Here is a 21,324-nt window from a genome sequence, read left to right on the forward strand (position 1 = left end):
TAATAGGCTTGAGCTGTGTTGCTGGGTAACGTTGACATCTCTTGCGAAAGGCCCAATCCTGTGGCTGATGTGAACACAATTAAACTGGTATGTAAAATTCTTATGAAAAATCACTTTATTTTACTCTCAATTTTACTTTAAATATCTTTTAAAAGTATTTTTGTCGGCCAGGTGCGGTGGCTCACGCCTGTAATCCCAGCACTTTGGGAGGCTGAGGCGGGCGGATCACGAGGTCAGGAGATCGAGACCATCCTGGCTAACACGGTGAAACCCCATCTCTACTAAAAATACAAAAAAATTAGCTGGGCATGGGCCAGGTGCAGTGGCTCACACCTGTAATCCCAGCACTTTTGGAGGCCGAGGTGGGCGGATCACGAGGTCAGGAGATCAAGACCATCCTGGCTAACACGTTGAAACCCCATCTCTACTAAAAATACAAAAAAAAAAAAAAAAAAAAAAAAATTAGCCAGGTGTTGTGGTGGTCGCCTGTTGTCCCAGCTACTCAGGAGGCTGAGGCAGGAGAATGGCATGAACCAGAGAGGCGGAGCTTGTAGTGAGCCGAGATTGCACCACTGCACTCCAGCCTGGGCAACAGAGCAAGACTCTGTCTCAAAAAAAAAAAAAAAAAAAGGTATTTTTGTCACTTCTGGTGGGCATGGATCACTCAAAATTTTATAAATAGATAACCTTAGAAAGTATTTTGATTCTAAGCCTTTTAAAAAGCCAGTCTTGTTTACTCTGATTGAAATCTAAGCCATGGGTCCTCTGGATGCAGAGAAAAAGCAGTTGTAAACACGAGAGCTGTGACCACGGACCCTACCCGGCCACAAGCTAGGAGACTTAAGGCAAGTATTATGTACAATTTGAATATTTCAAGGTAGAGATTTTGAAGAGATTCTACATAGAAGGAGTATATTTTCTAGCCAAATTGAATTTTATGTATACTATTAATGGAAACCGACCAACTCTGACCTGGCCAGGCTGACTAGATAATGAGCTTTGTTATCAATAAGTTTCTGGCACAGTTCCCACAAAAGGCTAGGAGGAATGCCAGAAGATTACTAAAGGAGGATGTTCAGCAGACAACTTGTTTAGGGACTGCTGAGCATATGTCCCCACAGCATAAAGAAAGCAGAATGTGTTTTCAGGACATGACTGCAGAAGGATGACTGCTTTTCTCCATTGCTGATGAGGTAGTGATCTGTGAAAGAAAGCATTTTTGGAAAGCATGTGGTCTTTATGGTGCCAAGTACTCCTCATTCAGAATGACTTTCCAATTCTGAAATTCTTCTTGACTGAAGAGGCTCCTACTTCCTGTGTCAGGTACTGCTATGGGCCCCGCCAGGTATCACTCACTTCAGGGTACCCAGGTTCCTTTTCTTTGGGGACATGTTTAGATAACTAGTGGGTTCCATGTTAAGAGCTCAGCCAGTTCCTTTTGGATGCTATTCCTTGACATTTCATTCTTGCGATTTTTCTACTTTCTTTTCTTTTAAAATAGTTGAATACTGTGACATTCTTCTTAAAGTAAATGTGCATTATCATAATCACATCAGTACTATGAGTCATGTATTTTCAGTGAGAAGAGTGGCAAATAACCAGGACTCTAAGTAGCGAAATCCTTCATTAACAAGATCAGCAAGGAAGAGAGAGATTCACAGGATAAAGTCAGGCAAAGGAACACTTTAAAGCCTATTGTTAGCTTAAAACTACTTCGTGGAAACCCAGCTCTGGTGATAGGCTTGGCAGATCTCAGCAGCCTCTTTTCCTCTGGGCTCCAAGTGAAGGGATAAGACACATTGATCTCTCATTAGTGGTTGGTACAAATACAAGGACAAGGAAATACTAATGGATGGAAGTGACAGCAGAATTGATGCCTGGGTTGGATGCTAATAGTTCATTTTGTTAGCATCCAACCCAGAGTTTTGGGAAACTCTTGATTCACCCTCTATTATAATTCTCCCCCCACACTCCTTTTGAGACAAGGTCTCACTTTTTCACCCAGGCTAGAGTACAGTGGTGTGACCATAGCTCACTGCAGCCTTGACCTCCTGGACTCAGGCGATCTTCCTGCCTCAGCCTGCTGAGTAGCTGGGACTAAAGTGTGCACCACCACACCCAGAAATTTTTTTTTGTTGTTGTTTTTTAATAGAGACAGGGTCTTGCTGTGTTGCCAGGGCTAGTCTTGAACTCCTGGCCTCAAGCGATCCTCCTGCTTTGGCCTGCCAAAGCACTGGGATTACAGGTGTGAGCCATCGTACCTGGCCCCTCCCTCTTTCTTACAAGTAAATATCACTGAGTACATTACAAGCCCACTGTATGCATGTTTCTTTCCTTATTCTTTTTGCATCTTTTCTAGCCTGTTGTTACTTATATTACTTCCTTAGTAGCCCTGACTGAGGGAACAACCTTAATCCTTCCCTCAGTATCTGGTACAGATTTCTCTTTTCTGCTAGCCTCTAAATAGAGAGTTTGTGAAACCACATGGCTGTTTCTCATTTCTTGCCCTCTTGATATTTAGGAAAATTGCAATTTGCTCTTTTAAAAATCACAGCATTTTTAAGGATATTTCAACCAACTTCTCTTACTTGGGATAATAAAAAAAATCTGGTTACCATTAGGATGTTAGTACTTTTTGCACTATTTAGGGTTTTGAAGTTTGTTATTGAAACAAACCATAACCTTAAGAATATCAAACTTTTCCTAAGACTTCTAGAAAGATTCTTTGCTTTGTGTTGTACTTGCAAGTGGATTATTAATCCTGGTTCATGCTTGTGTTTAAAAGTGGTTTTTTTGGTTGTTTTTGCTGTAGTATTATGTTTCTTTGCCCAAAGCAAATGCTCCATATTGCATGTGTATTTATAGCATATACCTATTTGCTGAGGAAATATTTATATCTTTGTGATAACTAACAGTTTCTCTGGTAAGAGAGCACATTGCTCCTGTTGTCTGTAGCAAGTGCCTATCATTGCATTAAGAGAAACATCTCAGCATCTCAGACATTCATACAGTAGTTTCTTTGAGGATGACAGCACAGGTCTGCATTATCACCAGCCCTTGAGAGAGAGGGGGCCAAAGACCTGGGCCCCTTTTAGAGGTCCAGTCCCCAATCCCCACTCGAGATTGAACTTTTACCACTTTACAAGCAGTAGCTTTGTTGTTAGCATAGAAACCTGCCATCCGTATGGAGCTTAGGGACAACCAATTAAAATTTTCTTGGTATCAAATGCATAAATGACTTAAAAAAATGTTTGACTGTTGTGCTAGGAAATAGTAGATCTTATTCATTCTTTGTAACTATCTTTTTTTACCCATTAACCATTGCCGCTTCTCCCCACTTACTACCCTTCCCAGCCCCTGGTAATCATCCTTCTACTCTCTATCTCCATGAGTTCAATTGTTTTAGTTTTTTAGTTCTCACAGATAAGTGAGAACATATGAAGTTTGTCTTTCTATGCCTGACTACTTCACTTAACATAATGACCTCCAATTCCATTCATGTTGTTGCAAATGACAGGATCACATTCTTTTATTTATTTTTTAAATGGCTGAATAGCACTCCATTGTGTATATCTGCCACATTTTCTTTATCCACTTGTCTGTTGATGGACATGTAGGTTGTTTCCAAATCTTGGCTATTGCGATTAGTGCTGCGAAAAACATGGGAGTGCAGATATCTCTTTGATATACTGTTTTCCTTTCTTTTGGATATATACATAGGAGTTGGATTGCTGATATGGTAGCTATTTTTAGTTTTTTTGAGGAACTTCCAAACTGTTATACTGGTTATACTAATTTATATTCTCACCAACAGTGTATGAGGGTTCCCTTTTCTCAATATCCTCACCAACACTCGTTATTGCCTATCTTTTAGATAAGAGCCATTTTAACCAGGGTGAGATGATACCTCATTGCAGTTTTGACTTGCATTTCTCTGATGATCAATGACGTTGAGCACTTTTCTGTAAGCCTCTTTGCCATTTGTCTGTCTTCTTCACTCAAGAAGTCTTTGCCCAGTCCAATGTCCTGGAGAGTTTCTCCAGTGTTTTCTTTTTCCAGTTTAATAGCTTGAGGTCTTAGATTTAAGTCTTTAATCCATTTTGATTTGATTTTTTATGTGAGAAGAGATAGGAGTCTAGTTTCATTCTTCTGCATATGGATATCCAGTTTTCTCAGCACCATTTATTGAAGAGACTGTCCAGTACATATTATTGGCACCTTTGTTGAAAATGAGTTCACTGTGGATGTATGGATGTATGTATGGATGTATGTATTCTGGGTTCTGTACTCTGTTCCACTGGTCTGTGTATCTGTTTTTATGCCAGTACCATGCCATTTTGGTTACTATAGCTCTGTAGTGTAATTTAAAGTCTGGTAATGTGAATTCTCCAGTTTTGTTCCTTTTTCTGGAGATAGCTTTGACTATTTTGGATCTTTATGGTTCTGTATAAATTTTAGGATTTTTTTTTTCTATGAAGAATGTCATTGGTATTTTGTTAGGGACTGCATCGAATCTGTAGATTGCTTTGGTATTGACATTTTAACAATATTGATTCTTCCCATCCATGAACGTGAAATATCTTTGAACATTTTTGTGTCCTCTTTAATGTAATTCATCAATATTTTATAGTTTGCATTGTATAGATATTTTACTTCTTTGGTTAATTCTGAGATACTTAATTTTATTTGTAACTACTGTAAATGGGATTACTTTCTTGCTTTCTTTTTCAGATTGTTTACTGTTAGCATATAGAAGTGCTATGATTTTTGTATGTTGATTTTATATCCTACAAATTTACTGAATTTTCAGTTCTAATAGTTTTTTGGTGAAGTCTTTAGGCTTTTCCAAATATAAGATCATATCATCTGCGAGCAAGAATTATTTGACTTCTTCCTTTTCCAATTTGGGTGTCTTTTATTTCTTTCTGTTGTCTGATTGCTCTAGCTAGGACTTCCAGTACTAGGTTGAATAACAGTAGTGACAATGGGTATTCTTGTTGTGTTCCAGACCTTAGAAGAAAGGCTTTTAGTTTTTCCCCATTCAGTTTTATCTTAGCTGTGCATCTGTCATATACGGCTTTTATTAGGCTGAGATATGTTCCTTCTGTACCCAGTTTTTCAAGGGTTTTTATCATGAATGGATGTTGAATTTTATCAAGTGCTTTTTCAGCATCAATTGAAATGATCATATAGTTTTCTTCCTTCATTCTGTTGATATGATGTATCACATTGATTGATTTGTATATGTTGGACCATGTTTGCATCCCTGGAATAAATCTCAGTTGGTCATGATGAATGATCCTTTTAATATGTTGTTGAATTTTATTTGCTAGTATTTTGTTGAGGATTTTTGCGTTAATATTCATCAGTGATATTGGCCTGTAGTTTTTTTTTAAAAAATATATGTCTTTGTCTGGTTTTGGTATCAGGGTAATTTGACCCTGTAGAATGAGTTTGGAAGTATTCCCTTCTCCTCTGTTTTTCAGAATAGTTTGAGTAGGATTGGTATTAATTCTTCTTTAAATGTTTGGTAGAATTCCAATAGTGAAGCCGTCAGGTCCTGAATTTTCTTTGTAGGAAGACTTTTTATTACAGCTTCAATCTTGTTACTTGTTATTGGTCTGTTCAGGTTTTGCATTTCTTCATGGTTCAATCTTGGTAGGTTGTATGTGTCTAGGAATTTATCAATTTCCTGCATTTTCCAATTTATTGGTGTGTAGTTTCTCATAGTATCCACTAATGATCTTTTGAGTTTCTGCAGTATCAGTTGTAGTGTCTCCTTTTTCATCTCTGATTTTATTTATTTGGGTCTTCTCTTTTCTTAGTCTGGCTAAAGATTTGTCAATTTTGTGTAACTTTTCAGAAAACTATCTTTTTGTTTCATTGATCTGTTGGATTGTTTTCTTCATTTCAATTTCATTTATTTCTGCTCTGACCTTATTATTTCTTCTACTAATTTTGGGTTTGGTTTGCTATTGCTTTTCTAGTTCTTTAAGATGCATCATTAGGTGGTTTATTTGAATTTTTTCTTCTTTCTTTTTCTTTTTTTTAACTGATGTAAGCACAGTTTTCCCTGTATCCCATAGGTTTTGATATGCTGTGATTCCATTATCGTTTGTTTCAAGAAATTTTAAATTTGTTAACCCACTGGTCATTCAGCATGTTTTAAAATTTTCATGTATTTGTATAGTTTCCAAAATCCCTGTTGTTATTGATTTCTAGTTTTGTTCCATTGTGGTCAGAGAAGATACTTGATACTATTTCAGTTTTTTTGAGTGTTTTAAGACTTGTTTTGTGATCTAACATATGGTCTGTCCTTGAGAATGATCCATATGCTAAGGAAAAGAATGTGTATTCTGCAGCCATTGGATGAAGTATTCTGTAAATATTTATTAGGGCTATTTTGATCTATAATGCAGATTAAGTCAGCTGTTTCTTTGTTGATTTTCTGTCTGGGAGATCTGTCAAATGCTGAAAATGGGTTGTTGAAATCTCCAGCTGTTGGCCAGGTATGGTGGCTCATGCCTGTAATCCCAGCACTTTGGGAGGCCAAGGCAGGTAGATCACTTGAGGACAGGACTTTGAGACCAGCCTGGCCAACATAGCAAAACCCCGTCTCTACTAAAAATACAAAAATTAGCCAGTTGTGATGTGCACCTATAATCCCAGCTACTGGGGAGGCGGAGGTGGGAGGATTGCTTGAACCTGAGAGGCAGAGGCTGCAGGAAGCCAAGATTGTGCCACTGCACTCCAGCCTGGGTGACAGAGCGAGATTCCGTCTCAGAAAAAAAAAAAAAAAAAAAAAAAAGGAAAGAAAGCTCTAGCTATTATTATATTGGGTTCTCTCTCTCTCTCTCTCTCTTTAGCTCTAATAATATTTGCTTTATATATCTGGGCCCTCCAGTGTTGGGTGCATATATATTTAAGATTGTTATACCTTCTTGCTAAATTGACCCCTTTATCATTATATAGTGACCTTCTTTTTCTCTTCTTGCAGTTTTTGCCTTGAAATCTATTTTATCTGATATTAATACAGATATTTCTCCCCTTTTTTGGTTTCTATTGGCTTGGTATATCTTTTTCCATCCCTTTATTTTCAGTTGATGTATGTCTTTATAGGTGAAGTGTGTTCCTTTAGGCAGCAGATCATTGCGTCTTGTTTTTTCATCCATTCAGCCACTCTGTGTCTTTTTATTGGAAAGTTCAGTCCAGTTACATTCAGTGTTATCATTGATGAGTAAGGACTTACTCCTGCCATTTTGTTATTTGTTTTTTGGTTGTTTTGTGGTCTTCTCTTCTTTCCATATTCCTGTCTTCCTTTTAGTGAAACTGATTTTTCCCTGGTAATATGATATAATTCTTGCTTTTTAATTTTTGTGTATTTGTTGTATGTTTTTTGATTTGAGGTTAAAATCAGTATTACAAATGCTATCCTATAACCCATTATTTGAAGCTGATAGCAGCTTACTACTGTTTTCATAAATAAATAAGCAAAAAGAAAACTAATAAAAACTCTACACCGTAACTTCATCCCCTCACTTTTTAAGTTTTTGTTGCTTTTATTCACATCTTACAATATTGTCTGTGTCTTGAAAAGTTGTTGTAGTTATTATTTTTAATTGGTTTATCTTTTAATCTTTCTATTTAAGGTAAGAGTAGTTTACACACCAAAGTTACAGTGTTATAATATTTCTGTGTTTTTCTGTGTACTTATTATTATCAGTGAGTTTTGTACCTTCAGATGATTTTTTATTGCTCATTAATGTTCTTTTCTTTCTAAATGAAGTACTCCCTTTAGCGTTTCTTGTAGGATAAGTCTGGTGTTGATGAAGTCCTTCAGCTTTTGTTTGTCTGGGAAAGTCTTTATTTCTCCTTGATGTTTGAAGGATATTTTCAGTGGATATACTATTCTATGGTAAAAGTTTTTTTTTTTTTTTCCTCCAGCACTTTAAACATATTATGCCACTGTCAGGTTTCCACTGGAAAGTCTGCTGCCACATGTGTTGGAGCTTTTTTCTTGGGGTTCTTTCTCTCTCTCTCTCCCCCTCCCCCTCTCTCCCCCATTTCTTTCCTTCCCCTTCCCTTCCCTTCCCCTGCCCTGCCCTTCTCCTGCCCTTCTCCTGCCCTCTCCTGCCTTCCCCTGCCCTCTCCTGCCTTCCCCTGCCCTCTCCTCCCCTGCCCTCCCCTCCCCTCCCCTCCCTTCCCTTCCCTCCCTTCCCTTCCCTTCCCTTCCATTCCCTTCCCTTCCCTTCCCTTCCATTGCCCTTTTCCTGCCCTCCCCTCCCCTCTCCTTCCCTCCCCTCCTGTCCCCTCCCTCCTCTCCCCTCCCCTTCTCTTTCTTCTCTTCTTTTTTTTGGGTCCTTTCTTTATCCTTGACCTTTAGGAGTTTGATTATTAAATGCTTGGGGTAGTTTTCTTTTAGTTAAATCTGCTTGGTGTTCTATAACCTTCTTGTACTTGAATATTAATATCTTTCTCTAGGTTTGGGGAATTGTCTGTTGTTATTTCTTGGATTAAATTTTCTATCCATATGTCTTTCTCTACCTCCTCTTTAAAGCCAATAGCTCGTAGGTTTGCCCTTTTGAGGCTGTTTTCTAGATCTTGTAGGCACGTGTCATTATTTTATTCTTTCTTCTCTTGTCTCCTATGTGTATTTTCAAATAACCTGTCTTCAGCCTCACTAATTCTTTGTTCTCTGTGATCAGTTTTGCTATTAAAAGACTCTGATGTGTTCTTCAGTATGTCAGTTTCATTTTTCAGCTACAGATTTTCTGTTTGATTCTTTTTAGTCATTTCAATCTCTTTGTTAATTTATCTGCTATAATTCTGAATTTCTTTCCTATTATCTTGAATTTCTTTGAGTTTTCTCAAAACAACTGTTTTGAATTTTCTGTCTGAAAGGTTACATATTTCTGTTTCTTGAGGATTGGTCCTTGGTGCCTTATTTAGTTTGTTTGGTGAGGTCATGTTTTCCCAGATGGTGTTGATGCTTGTAGATGTTCATCAGTGTCTGGACATTGAAGAGTTAGGTATTTATTGTAGTGTTCGTGGTTTAGGCCTATTTGTATCTGTCCTTCTTGGGAAGGATTTCCAGGTATTCAAAAGGGTATGGGTGTTCTAATCTAAGCCATATGTGCATTAGGGGTTACCCTAAGCCCAGTAACACTGTGTTTTTTGCAGACTTGTAGAGGTTCCTCCTTGGTGGTCTTGGATAAGATCTGGAAGAATTCCCTGGATTACCAGGCAGAGACTCTTGTTCTCTTCTCTTACTTTCTCCCAAACAAACCAAGTTTCTCTGTCTGTGCTAAGCCACCTGGAGCAGGAAGTGGGCTGACCTAAGTACCCCTGTGGCCATTATCACTGGGACTGTGTTGGATCAGACCTGAAGCCATCACAGCACTGGGTCTCACACAAGGCCCACTCTAACCACAACCCAACAACCTGTATTGCTGCTGAACTGGCTTTCACACCACAAGATGCAGTCCTTCTCACCCTTCCCTCCCCTTTCCACAGGCAGAGGAGCCTCACCCTGTGGCTGCCACCACTACACACCCATGGGGAGTACTGCTAGGCTTCCACCAATGTTCACTTAAGGCCCAAGGACTCCTCAGTCAACTTGTGGTGATGAATGTTGCTAGGCCTGGGACTTACCCTTCAAAGTGGTGGGCTCTCCTCTGGCCCAGGGCAGGTCCAGAATTGATGCCGTGTAAGAGCCAAGGCCTAGAATCAGGGACCCCAAGAGCCCACCTGGTACTCTACTCCCCTGAGGCCAAGCCAAAAAGTCCTCCTTTCTTTTTTCTCTGCTTTTCTCAAGCAGATGGAGTCTCTCACAATAGCCACCACAGCTGAGAATACGCTGTGTCTAATCTTAAGCTGGCATGTCTCAGAGTCTCACCCAAGGCCCATGCTGTGCTACCTGGGTATTGCAGCTGGTTATTCAGGGCCGAATGGCTCTTTAATTTAGCAGGTGATGAGTCCACCATGACTGGGTCATTCCTCCCTTCAAGGCAACAGGTTATCTTCTGGCCTACGGTGTGCCTAGAAATGGCATCAGTGGAAATTTTTGCTTCCCTGTCTTTTAGGCTGGGTGAACAATGTAGTCATACTAGGTAGGATAGATGGTCAGGACCCACGGTGTTCTAAGACCCAAATCCTATGCTAGACCAGACATTCCTCCCTATGAAGTTTACAAAAGAAATATACACAAGAGGACAAAGCAAGGCAGAGGAACAGTTCTTTCTTTATTAACGGAAGCTTCTATGTAAGCCAGAATGATTGTAGTGTACACTCCTACTTGCAACGTATGAGGCTCCTTTTATCTTCTCATCTCTGCCAACAGTTAGGATTATCGAGCTGTCTATTTTTTTTTTTTTTTTAGACAGAGTCTACTCTGTCACCCAGGCTGGAATGCGGTGACACCATCTCGGCTTACTTTAACCTCCACCTCCTGGGTTCAAACAATTATCCTGCCTCAGCTTCCTGCGTAGCTGGGACTATAGGCACACGCCACCACGCCCAGATAATTTTTGTATTTTTAGTGCAGATGGGGTTTCACCGTGTTGGCCAAGCTGGTCTGGAACTCCTGTCCTCAGGTGATCCGCCTGCCTTGGCCTCCCAAAGTGCTGGGATTACAGGTGTGAGCCACCACACCTGGCCCAGCTTTCTAATTTTTGTAATATAGATTAAGTTCTATAAATTGCTTTTTTATATCATTTGCCGATTTTTCCATCAGGGTGACTATTCTCTTGTTGATTTACAGGAATTTCTTATCTTCTATCTAATAATCCCTTTTCTAATGTCAGTTTTACAAACATCTTCTCTCATTTTGTCATTTAGTCATTTTCCTATTAACTTTGTGTGGTATCTTCCATAGAACAAACGTTTTTAATTTTAATGCAGTAAAAGTTAACATACACTTTATGGGTTTTTAAGTTTTTCCCTGTCACTAGGTCACAAAGATATTCTCCCTTGTAATATTTTATTAAGTCTAGAGTTTTGCCTTTTGCTAAACTTCATGATGCGCATTCTTCATTGATTGAGATTATCACCTGGTTTCTCTCTTCTAAGTCTATTTCTGAAGTTGAACCATCCTTTTATTCGTAATATAAATTCTTCTTAATCCTGATGTGTTATTATTTCAAAAATACATGATTGGATTCACTTAGGTAATATTAGTGTAGTATTTTTTGTGTGTGCGTGTGTGTGTGTGTGTGTGTGTGTGTGTGTGTGTTTTTTGGGACAGAGTCTAGCTCTGTTGCCCAGGCTGGAGTGTAGTCATGCCATCGTGGTTTACTGTATCCTCTGCCTCCTAGGTTCAATAGGTTCTCCTGCCTCAGCCTCCCAAATAGCTGGGATTACAGATGTACACCATCACACTCAGATAATTTTTGCATTTTTAGTACAGATGGGGTTTTGCCATGTTGTCCAGGCTGGTCTTGAACTCCTGGCCTCAAGTGATCTGCACACCTCAGCCTCCCAAAGTGCTGGGATTATAGGCATGAGCCAGTGTGCCTGGCCAAGTGTAGTATTTTTTGTATCATGTTAAAATGGATCTTTGATATTTTGTTATTCAGTTTTTATAATCAAGATTATAATAAATTAATGAAATGTCTTGGTCAGTTTCTGAGAATTTACTATTTTTCTAGAATAGCTTATGTAAAACAGGAATGAACCTTTGAAATTTGGTAGAATTCATTGTAAAATTGTCTGTACCTGCTGTTTTTCAGGAGGCAAGATCTTTGCTGTTTTAATCCCTTTTATACTAATTGTTCTGTTCAGATTCTGTATCAGTTCTTGTGCCAATTTTGGCATAATTTAATGGGACTTTATCCATTCAAATTTATTAGCATGTAGATACTCCTAATTCTCATTGTATTCTGTTATCATTTCAAAAATCTCCTTCGTGTCTGTACTTTTGTATTCCTTTTCATTCTATATTTTAATTATTTGAATCTTCTTTTTTCTTTGTTAACTCTTGCTCATCAAGGGTCTATCTTATTAATCTTTTCAAGGAACAGTTTTGGTTATGTTATTTTTCTCTTTTCTCTAATTTTTATTTTTATTTTTTTTGAGACAGAGTCTTGCTCTGTTGCCCAGGCTGGAGTACAGTGTCGTGATCTCGGCTCACTGCAACCTCTGCCTCCTGGGCCCTGCCTCAGCCTCCTGACTAGCTGGGATTACAGGTGCCTGCCACCATGCCCCGCTAATTTGTGGTTTTTTTTTTTTTTTTGTGGTAGAACCAGGTTTCACCATGTTGGCCAGGCTGGTCTTGAACTCCTGACCTGAAGTGATCTGCCCACCTCGGCCTTCCAAAGTGCTGGGATTACAGGCGCGAGCCACCGCTCCTGGTCTTTTTTTTCTCTGTTGTTGATAATGATGTTTTGTGTATCTTTGATATTTGCCCCTAACGTTTTAATTTAATTTCTTATTTTCCAGGGATGTTGCTTTTTTGCCCTTTCCCCAACTTCTTGAGTTGAATACTTAGCTTATTAATTTTAACCTTTCTTGTTTTCTTTGAAATGTTTTTAAAGCTACATATGTACCTCTAAATACTTCTTTAGCTCTATTCTACAGATTTTTACGTCCAGTGTTTTTATTATTCAGTTTTAAATATTTTATTTTCTTTATGATTTCTTCTATAACGAGGTTATTAAGGCTGTTTAATTTATGTATTTTGCTATTTTTTGTTAATGTTTAATTTTATTATATTGTCAGTATAGGATGTCTGTATGTTTAATTCTTTATAGTTTATAGATGCTTCCATTGTAGTCTATTATATTGCCTATGTTTTTAAATATTACATGTATGCTTTGAAAGAAAGATGTGTGTGTGTGTGTGTGTGTGTATATCCACAAACTTGATTTATAATTATATTGTTCTTTCCTTCATAATAAACTATTTATTATTGTGTGTATTTTATCTATCAGTTTCTGAGAAGGATCTTTAAAAATTTATGTCTGGGGGCCGGGTGTGGTGGTTCAAGCCTGTAATGCCAGCACTTTGGGAGGCTGAGGTGGGCAGATCACTTGAGGTCAGGAGTTCGAGACTAGCCTGGACAACATGGTGAAACCCCATCTCTACTAAAAATACAAAAATTAGCCAGGCTTGATGGCAGGTACCTGTAATCCCAGCTACTCGGGAGGCTGAGGCAGGAAAGTTGCTTGAACCTGGGAGGTGGAGGTTGCAGTGAGCTGAGATCGTACCATTGCACACCAGCCTGGGTGACAAGAGTGAGACTCCGTCTCAAAAAAAAAAAGCAAAAACAGACCTTCCATTTAAAAATCTGTGTCTGTAAATTTTGATGTATTTATTTCTTACATTTTGATTTATTTGTATTTCCTACAGTCTTGTCAATTGTAGCTTGATATATTTTGAGGTTGTGTCATTATATACATATGTGTATGGTAGAATATACCTAGTTGTATTTTTGTATACATGCATATCCATATATGTGGGTAACTATTTGTACACATATTTATCATCAGTATTTAGTGAGCATTTACAATGTGCTAGGCCGTTTCTAAGCACTTTGTAATTAATTCTCATTACATTAATTAATTGATCCTTAGAACATATCTAGTATAATGTCTATTTTAGGAATATAAATAGTATCGATCTCAGGAATTCCAGTAGTCTTTGTTCCTAAGATGCAGAAAAGTTATGCAGTTGGTAAGTATCTAATTGATCTGAAATGGGGTTAAGGATTGGTATTTCAAAAGAGCTCTTTAGAGATTCAAGAATTCTACTACATACTCAGCATTGCTGCTGTAGAATCAGCCCTAGGCTTGTCCTCCTAACCATTATATTCTTTCTCCCCTAATAAATAGCAGTATACACAGTACAGGTTAAACTCTCATGGTTCTCTAACCCTGAGTTTAATAATTAAATCAAGAATCATCACCGGATACTAAAACTATTGAGATAAAGGTTTTGGGGACTAGGATATTCACATAGACTCAAAGTGTCATGCCACAGTTGACTTACTAATTAATTATAGTGGGCAGAATGTCCTTTATAGTAGACATATTTGGTAGTCACCAGTCTAACCAACTGATGAAGCTTAGCATCATTAATTGGGATAGTCTGACATTTTGTACCTTCTGATGGGATGCATTATTGTATATCATTATCTGTGAAGCATTCATGCTAAAAATGTTTCAACTGAATTAAGCCTCTAGCCCTAACCTCCAGTCTACTGGAAATACAGGGGATATTGGAATAAGTTAAATGACACCAAGGGAGAAGTAATAAGATTAAATCCAATGCCATGAAAAGCAAGGGGAGCTGTTCTAGTGGAAGAAAAAGCAAGAGAGACATAACTAAAAATATTGTGTGAAGCTTGGTTAGAACCTGAGTTGGGGAAAAAATATAGTAGCAACAATTGGGGAGATTTAAATTTAGAGTGGATATTAGGTGACATTTTGGAATTACCATTAATTTTCTTAGGTGTGATAATGATATTGCAGAGATATAGGAGAATGTCCTTATTTTTAGGAGACACTGGCTAACATGGTTGGGGTGAAGTATCCTGATGTCTTTAATTTATTTTGAATGGTTCAGAAAAAAGAATAAACAAAACTGTGATTGTGTGTGTGTGCAAACACACATGCATATACGAATCAAGACAGAATGGGTGCAAATGTAGCAACATGTTAATTGGTGAATCAATAGGTATTCATAATATCAGTCTTTCAGCTTTTTAGTAAATTTAAAAATCTTTAAAATAAAACATTGTGTGAAAAAATACTCCATGCATTACTGAAAGAGAAAAATTGCCATGTTCTGCAGTTTGGTGTGGATTTCAAGAGCTAGCATTGCTCATTCCATCTTTGGTCCCGAACTTACTCTAAAGCATAAAATAATTATTGCTTATTGTTCAATACAAATATAGTCAGGACTGCTGTTTTCAGCTGGATATTTTTTCTAAAAATTAATTTTATTCAGTCAGTCACAATTTTATTTCCCATTAAAAATGCCAATGTATCACACAAGGTATTAGTGAAATAAAAATCTTGAGTAAAGATTTTTTAACTTATTTGAGTTAACAGTGGATTAAGAGAAATTCTTGGGAAAATTAATGAAACCTTCAAGTAATTTTATAAACATGATTGTTTTTGTGAACCTCCTGTAAAAGTCAAACAGAATGACTTTTGCAAAAGTCAACATTCTTCCTGCAAAAGTCAAACATTCATTTGCTTGAATGTTCTGATTATTTCTAATAATTTTGCAGTTGGTTGTTTTGATTTTCTAGGTGTAAAATAATTTTGTCTTTTCCTTTCTAATTTTGTACCTTTTATTTATTACCTTATTTCATTGGCCATTACTTTAAGAACTGTGTTGCATAATAGTGGTGATTGCCTTGTTCCGGACTTTAATGGGAATGCTTCCAATATTAAACCCTCAAGCACAATGCTGGTTATTGGCTTGAGACCAAGTTAACCAAATGTCCTCTTTTATATTAAAAGTTTCTGTTGGGAATAGATATTGAATTCTCTTCAAGTGCCTTTTGAGCCTCTTTCAAGATGCTGTTTTTCCCTTTGGCTTGTTAACATGATGACATATAATATTGAATAATACTTGCATTCCACATCTGACCATGACCCTCATTTAGTCATGGTATGTAGCATGCATTAACATGTAACTCAGTTGTGTTTGCTAATAATTTATTCATGATTTTTGGATTTACAGTAAAAAGTGACATCGGTCTGCAGTTTCTTCTTATTGTCTTTGTAACTTTGTAGGAAGAATTGGGGAGCTTTTCTCGTTGCCTTGGAATAGTTACAATAGCATTGAGAGTGGTCACATATTCTCAATGATTGCAGCAATTAAAGAACTCATACTTGAAACATGGGCTAGACTCTAGTTCTATAGTTGGTAACTTTCTCAATCTTTAGTGATTATTAATTTCTTTAAATTTTCTTTGCATGTGTTCATTTTGATAATTATATTTTCCAGGAAAATAATATATTTTAAGTACATATTGTAATGTATTAGAATAGAGCTGTACAAAGTATTTTCAGTTGTTTAGTTTCCTCTGTATCTGTGATCATAACCCCTTTCAGGTCCCCTCACCACCACCTTTTTTAACACTAGCTAGTGACTTAATCTGTTTCATTTCTAATGGAAATAGATTTCTGCCATTTTTATTTATTGTAAATAATTTCTGCTGTTTTTATTACCAAAGAATTTCTTTTAGATATGGTAAATCTGAGATGGTCATATTTAATTAGAAATACAGACTGAAGTTCATGATAGAGGTTTGTGAACTGGAAATGCAGTTTAATGAGTCATTAGTGTCAAATTAGTTCCTTGAGTCACTCCTGGATTCTGAGAGTTCTTTTAAGAGACTGTCAGAGGACGAGGGCCTACCTGTTCTCTTTTCCTGCCACCTGACTTTCCCTCCTTGAATGCAGTAGGTATTGTTTATCAAACTGTCCCCTGCCCTGGAGTCTCTATAGCACACAGAAACTTTTGTGGGTTAAATTTGTTTTTTATTGTGGTAAAAAAATTTGCCATTTTAACAATTTTTAAGTGTACAATTCAGTGTCATTCATTGCATTTTCTGTGTTGTGCAACCACTACCACTATTTCCCAAACCTTTTCATCATCCCAAACAGAAGCTCTATAACCAGTAACCAGCCACTCCTCATTTCTCCCCCAACTCCTGATAACCACAAATCTACTTCCTCTCTATAAATTTTCCTATTCTAGAGATTTCATATAAGTGGAATCATGCAATGTTCTTTTGTGTCTGGCTTTTTTCACTTAGCACAATGTTTTCAAGGTACATGTATGTTGTAGCGTGTATCAGAACATCCTATTCTGTGGCTGAATAATATTCCATTATATTGTATATACTGAATTCTGGTATTTTTGTTTGTTTGTTTTTTGCTTTTGAGACAAAGACTCAGCAGATGTGGCTCTGTTCCCCAGGCTGGAGTGCAGTGGTGTGATCTCAGCTCACTGCAACCTCTGCCTCCTAGGCTCAAGCCATCCTCTCACCTCAGCCTCCTGGAGTAGCTGGGACTACAGGTGGCGCCACCACACCCAGCTAACTTTTGTGTTTTTTGTAGAGATGACGTTTCACCATGTTGCCCAGGTTGGTCTCAAACTCTTGAGATCAAGTGGTCTGCCCGCCCTGGTCCCCCAAAGTGCTGGGATTACAGATGTGAGCCACCATGCCCAGCCATACATTTTGTTTATCCATCCATGTTGATGAACACTTGAATTATTTCTACCTTTGGCTATTGAATAGTGAATAATGCTGAAATGAACATCGGTATACAAGTATCCGTTTGAGTCACTGTTTTCAATTCTTTTTATACCTAAGTCATATAGGAGTAGAATTGCTGGGTCATAGGGTAATTCTGTGTTTAGCTTTTTGAAGATTGTGAGGTTTTTTAAAAAGGGATTTTTGTTGGCTATTAAATACATGGTTATTAGGTGGGTTAACAGAAACTGAAGATTTTGATGTATTATAGAAAATTTTGAAATAATAATGATTACATCTGTTCTTTATTCACATATAACTGGAGCTTGCCCAGCTCTTTTTCAGGCTTTTCCTTTTCACTTCTTTCTCTTCCCATTTTTTAAAATCCTGGAGTCATTCCTACCTACTTGCCTAGTTTCTCTTTGATACAAACAGACCTAGGCAGCGTGGGTTTCAGAACATTTTTCTAACGTTACAAAGAACTTATTTTATAGAATATACTCTGCCCCATGCTGCCTCTTCCAGTTAGCAAGAAGCATCAGCCTTGCTAGCACTTTCAGCACAAAATTATTCGATAGAAACCTAAATAAAAGGAAATAATGTCTCACAAATGTTGTTCATCCTGTTATCAGGAAACAGGGATTCCCAGGCCTTTAGCATGTCAGTCACTATGTGTGCTTATCCTTTTCCTTTGTTGAAGGTGAGTGAAGACTTGAAGGCCCTGTGTCTGTCATCCCCATGGCTTTTCCGGTACCTTTTCCAATATGGTGTTCCTGACTCTCTTGCTTGCTCTGCACTTTGAGCGTTATGTTATACTAGGCTCCCTGGGCTTTTTTATAATTCATTTTCTTTGGGATTACTGGTAATGAAAAGGGAAGAACAACTTCTCTGAGTAATGGTATTGTTTTCTCCTTACTTCCTTTTCCATGTTCTCTAGATTCTAGCCACTTTTGGAATCTTTCTTCCCAGTCCATCTGCTGATCCCCCTCTCTGGTACTTTCCAGGTCAGTCCAGTCCATGCTAGTGACAAGGTATTGACTCAAGGGCCATATCTATTTACAATTACATTACATTGCCATAGAAATAAAATTCTGGCCCTGGATGGGTCCTACAAGATCAGGTACTCGGCTGGGCGTAGTGGCTCACGCCTGTAATCCCAACACTTTGGGAGGCCGAGGTGGGTAGATCATGAGGTCAGGAGATCGAGACCATCCTGGCTAACACAGTGAAACCCCATCTCTACAAAAAATACAAAAAAATTAGCCGGGCGTGGTGGCAGGCGCTTGTAGTCCCAGCTACTCAGGAGCCTGAGGCAGGAGAATGGCATGAACCTGGGAGGCGGAGCTTACAGTGAGCTGAGATCCTGCCACTGCACTCCAGCCTGGGCGACAGAGCAAGACTCCGTATCAAAAAAAAAAAAAAAAAAAGATCATGTACTCTTGTTGACATGTGATACTCTACCCCTAATGGCTCTTAGTGGGACACTTTATGTTATTTACAAGTACAGTTTTATAATACTGAATGAAAATAGTAAATTTTAAAGGGATGGAGGAAAATTTACCAAGCAAATGGAAAACAGAAAAAAGCAGGATTGTAATCTTAGTTTCTGACAAAACAGACTTTAAACCACCAAAGATCAAAAAAAGACAAAGAAGGGCATTACATAATGGTAAAGGGTTCAGTTCAACAAGGAGAGTTAACTGTCCTAATATATATGCACCCAATACAGGAGCACCCAGATTTATAAAGCAACCTCTTAGAGACCTAGATTCCCACTCAATAATAGCAAGAGACTTTAACACCCCACTGACAATATTAGATCATGGAGACAGAAAATTAACAAAGATATTCAGGACCTGAACTCAGCTCTGGATCAAGTGGACCTGATAGATATCTACAGAACTCTCCACCCCAAAACAACAGAATATACATTATTCTTATTGCCACATGGCACTTATTTTAAGATTGATCACATAATCGGAAGTAAAACACTCCTCAGCAAATGCAAAAGAACTGAAATCATAACAAACAGTCTGTTTGACCACAGTGCAGTCCGATAGAACTCAAGATTAAGAAATTGAATTAAAATTATGCAACCACATGGAAATTAAACAATCTGCTCCTGAATGACTTTTGGGTAAATAATGAAATTAAGGCAGAAATCAGGAAGTTCTTTGAAACTAATGATAACAGAGATACAATGTTCCAGTATCTCTGGGACACAACTAACGCAGTGTTAAGAGGAAATTTATAGCAATAAATGCCCACATCAAAAAGCTAGAAAGATCTCAGGTTGACAACCTATCATCACAACTAAAATAACTACAGAATGAAGAGCAAACAAACCCCAAAGCTAGCAGAAGACAAGAAATAACCAAGATTGGAGCTGAACTGAAGGAGATAGAGGCATGAAAAACCCTTCAAAAAATTAACAAGTCCAGGAGCTGGTTTTTTGAAAAAATTAATAAAATAGATAGACCACCAGCTAGACTAATAGAAGGAGAGAAGATTCAAATAAACACAATCAGAAATGATAAGGGGTAGGCACAGTGGCTCACGCCTGTAATCCCAGCGCTTTGGGAGGCTGAGGTGGGTAGATCACTTGATGTCATAAGTTCAAGACCATCCTGGCCAACATGGTAAAACCCCGTCTCTGCTAAAAATACAAAAATTAGCTGAGTGTGGTGGTGCATGCCTGTAATCCCAGCTACTCAGGAGGCTGAGTCAGGACAATCACTTGAGTCCAGAAGGTGGAGGATGCAGTTAGCCAAGGTCACGCCACTGCACTCCAACCTGGGCAGGCGACAGAGCAAGACTCCATCTCAAAAAAAAAAAAAAAAAAGAAATGATAAGGGGGATATTACCACTGACCCCACAGAAATACAAATAACTATCAGAGAATACTATAAACACCTCTATACACATAAACTAGAAAATCTAGAAAAAAATGGATAAATTCCTGGACACATACACCCTCCCAGGACTGAACCAGGAAAACCTTGACTCCCTGAATAGACTAATACTGAGTTCTGAAATTGAGGCAGTAGTAATTAGCCTGTCAATGGAAGAAAGCCCAGGACCAGATGGATTTATAGCTGAATTCTACCAGAAGTACCAAGAAGAGCTGGTATCATTCCTACTGAAACTTTCAAAAAATTGAAAAAGAGGACCCCTCCCTAACTTATTGTGTGAGTCCAGCATCATCCTGATACCAAAACCTGGCAGAGTTAAATCAAAAAAAGAAAACTTCAGGCCAATATCCTTGATGAACATCAATATAAAAATACTCAAAATAATATTGGCAAACCGAGTTCAGCAGCTCATCAAAAAGCTGATCAAATAGACTTCATCCCTGGGATGCAAGGCTGGTTCAACATATGCAAATCAATAAATGTGATTCATCACATAAACAGAACTAAAGACAAAAAGCACATGATTATCTCAATAGATGCAGAAAAGACCCTCAATAAAATTCAGCATCTCTTCATGTTAAAATCTCTCAGTAAACTAGTTATTGAAGGAACATACCTCAAAATAATGGGAGCTATTTATGACAAACTCACAGCTAATATCATACAGAATGGGCAAAAGCTGGAAGCATTCTTCTTGAAAATCCTCATAAGACAAGGTTGCTTGAAAACCCTTATAAGACAAGGTTGCTCTCTCTCACCACTTCTAGTCAACGTAGTATTGGAAGTTCTGCCCAGGGCAATCAGGCAAGGGAAAGAAATAAAGGTATATAAATAGGAAGAGAGGAAGTCAAACTATTTTTGTTTGCATTGCAGATGACATGATCCTATATCTAGAAAACCTCATTGTCTCAGCCCAAAAGCTTCTTAAGCTGATAAGCAACTTAAGCAAAGTCTCAGGATACAAAATCAGTGTGCAAAAATCTCTAGCATTCCTATACACCAACAACAGGCAAGCCGAGAGCCAAATCACAAATGAACTCTCATTCACAATTGCTACAAGAAGAATAAAATACCTAGGAATACAGCTAACTAGGGAATTGAAGGACCTATTCAAGGAGAACTATAAAGCACTGCTCAAAGAAATCAGAGATGACACCAACAAATGGAAAAACATTTCATGCTCATGGATAAGAAGAATCAATA

The 21,324-nt window shown here is 37.9% G+C and overlaps 1 protein-coding gene across 1 annotated transcript in view; it reads left to right on the plus strand.

The window, feature by feature from the left end:
• Window positions 1–21,324, plus strand: part of DIS3L2 (DIS3 like 3'-5' exoribonuclease 2) — a 441,955-nt gene that overhangs the window by 134,024 nt on the left and 286,607 nt on the right.

This window comes from Papio anubis, chromosome 10 (assembly GCF_008728515.1).
Source record: "Papio anubis isolate 15944 chromosome 10, Panubis1.0, whole genome shotgun sequence".
Lineage (NCBI taxonomy): Eukaryota > Metazoa > Chordata > Mammalia > Primates > Cercopithecidae > Papio > Papio anubis.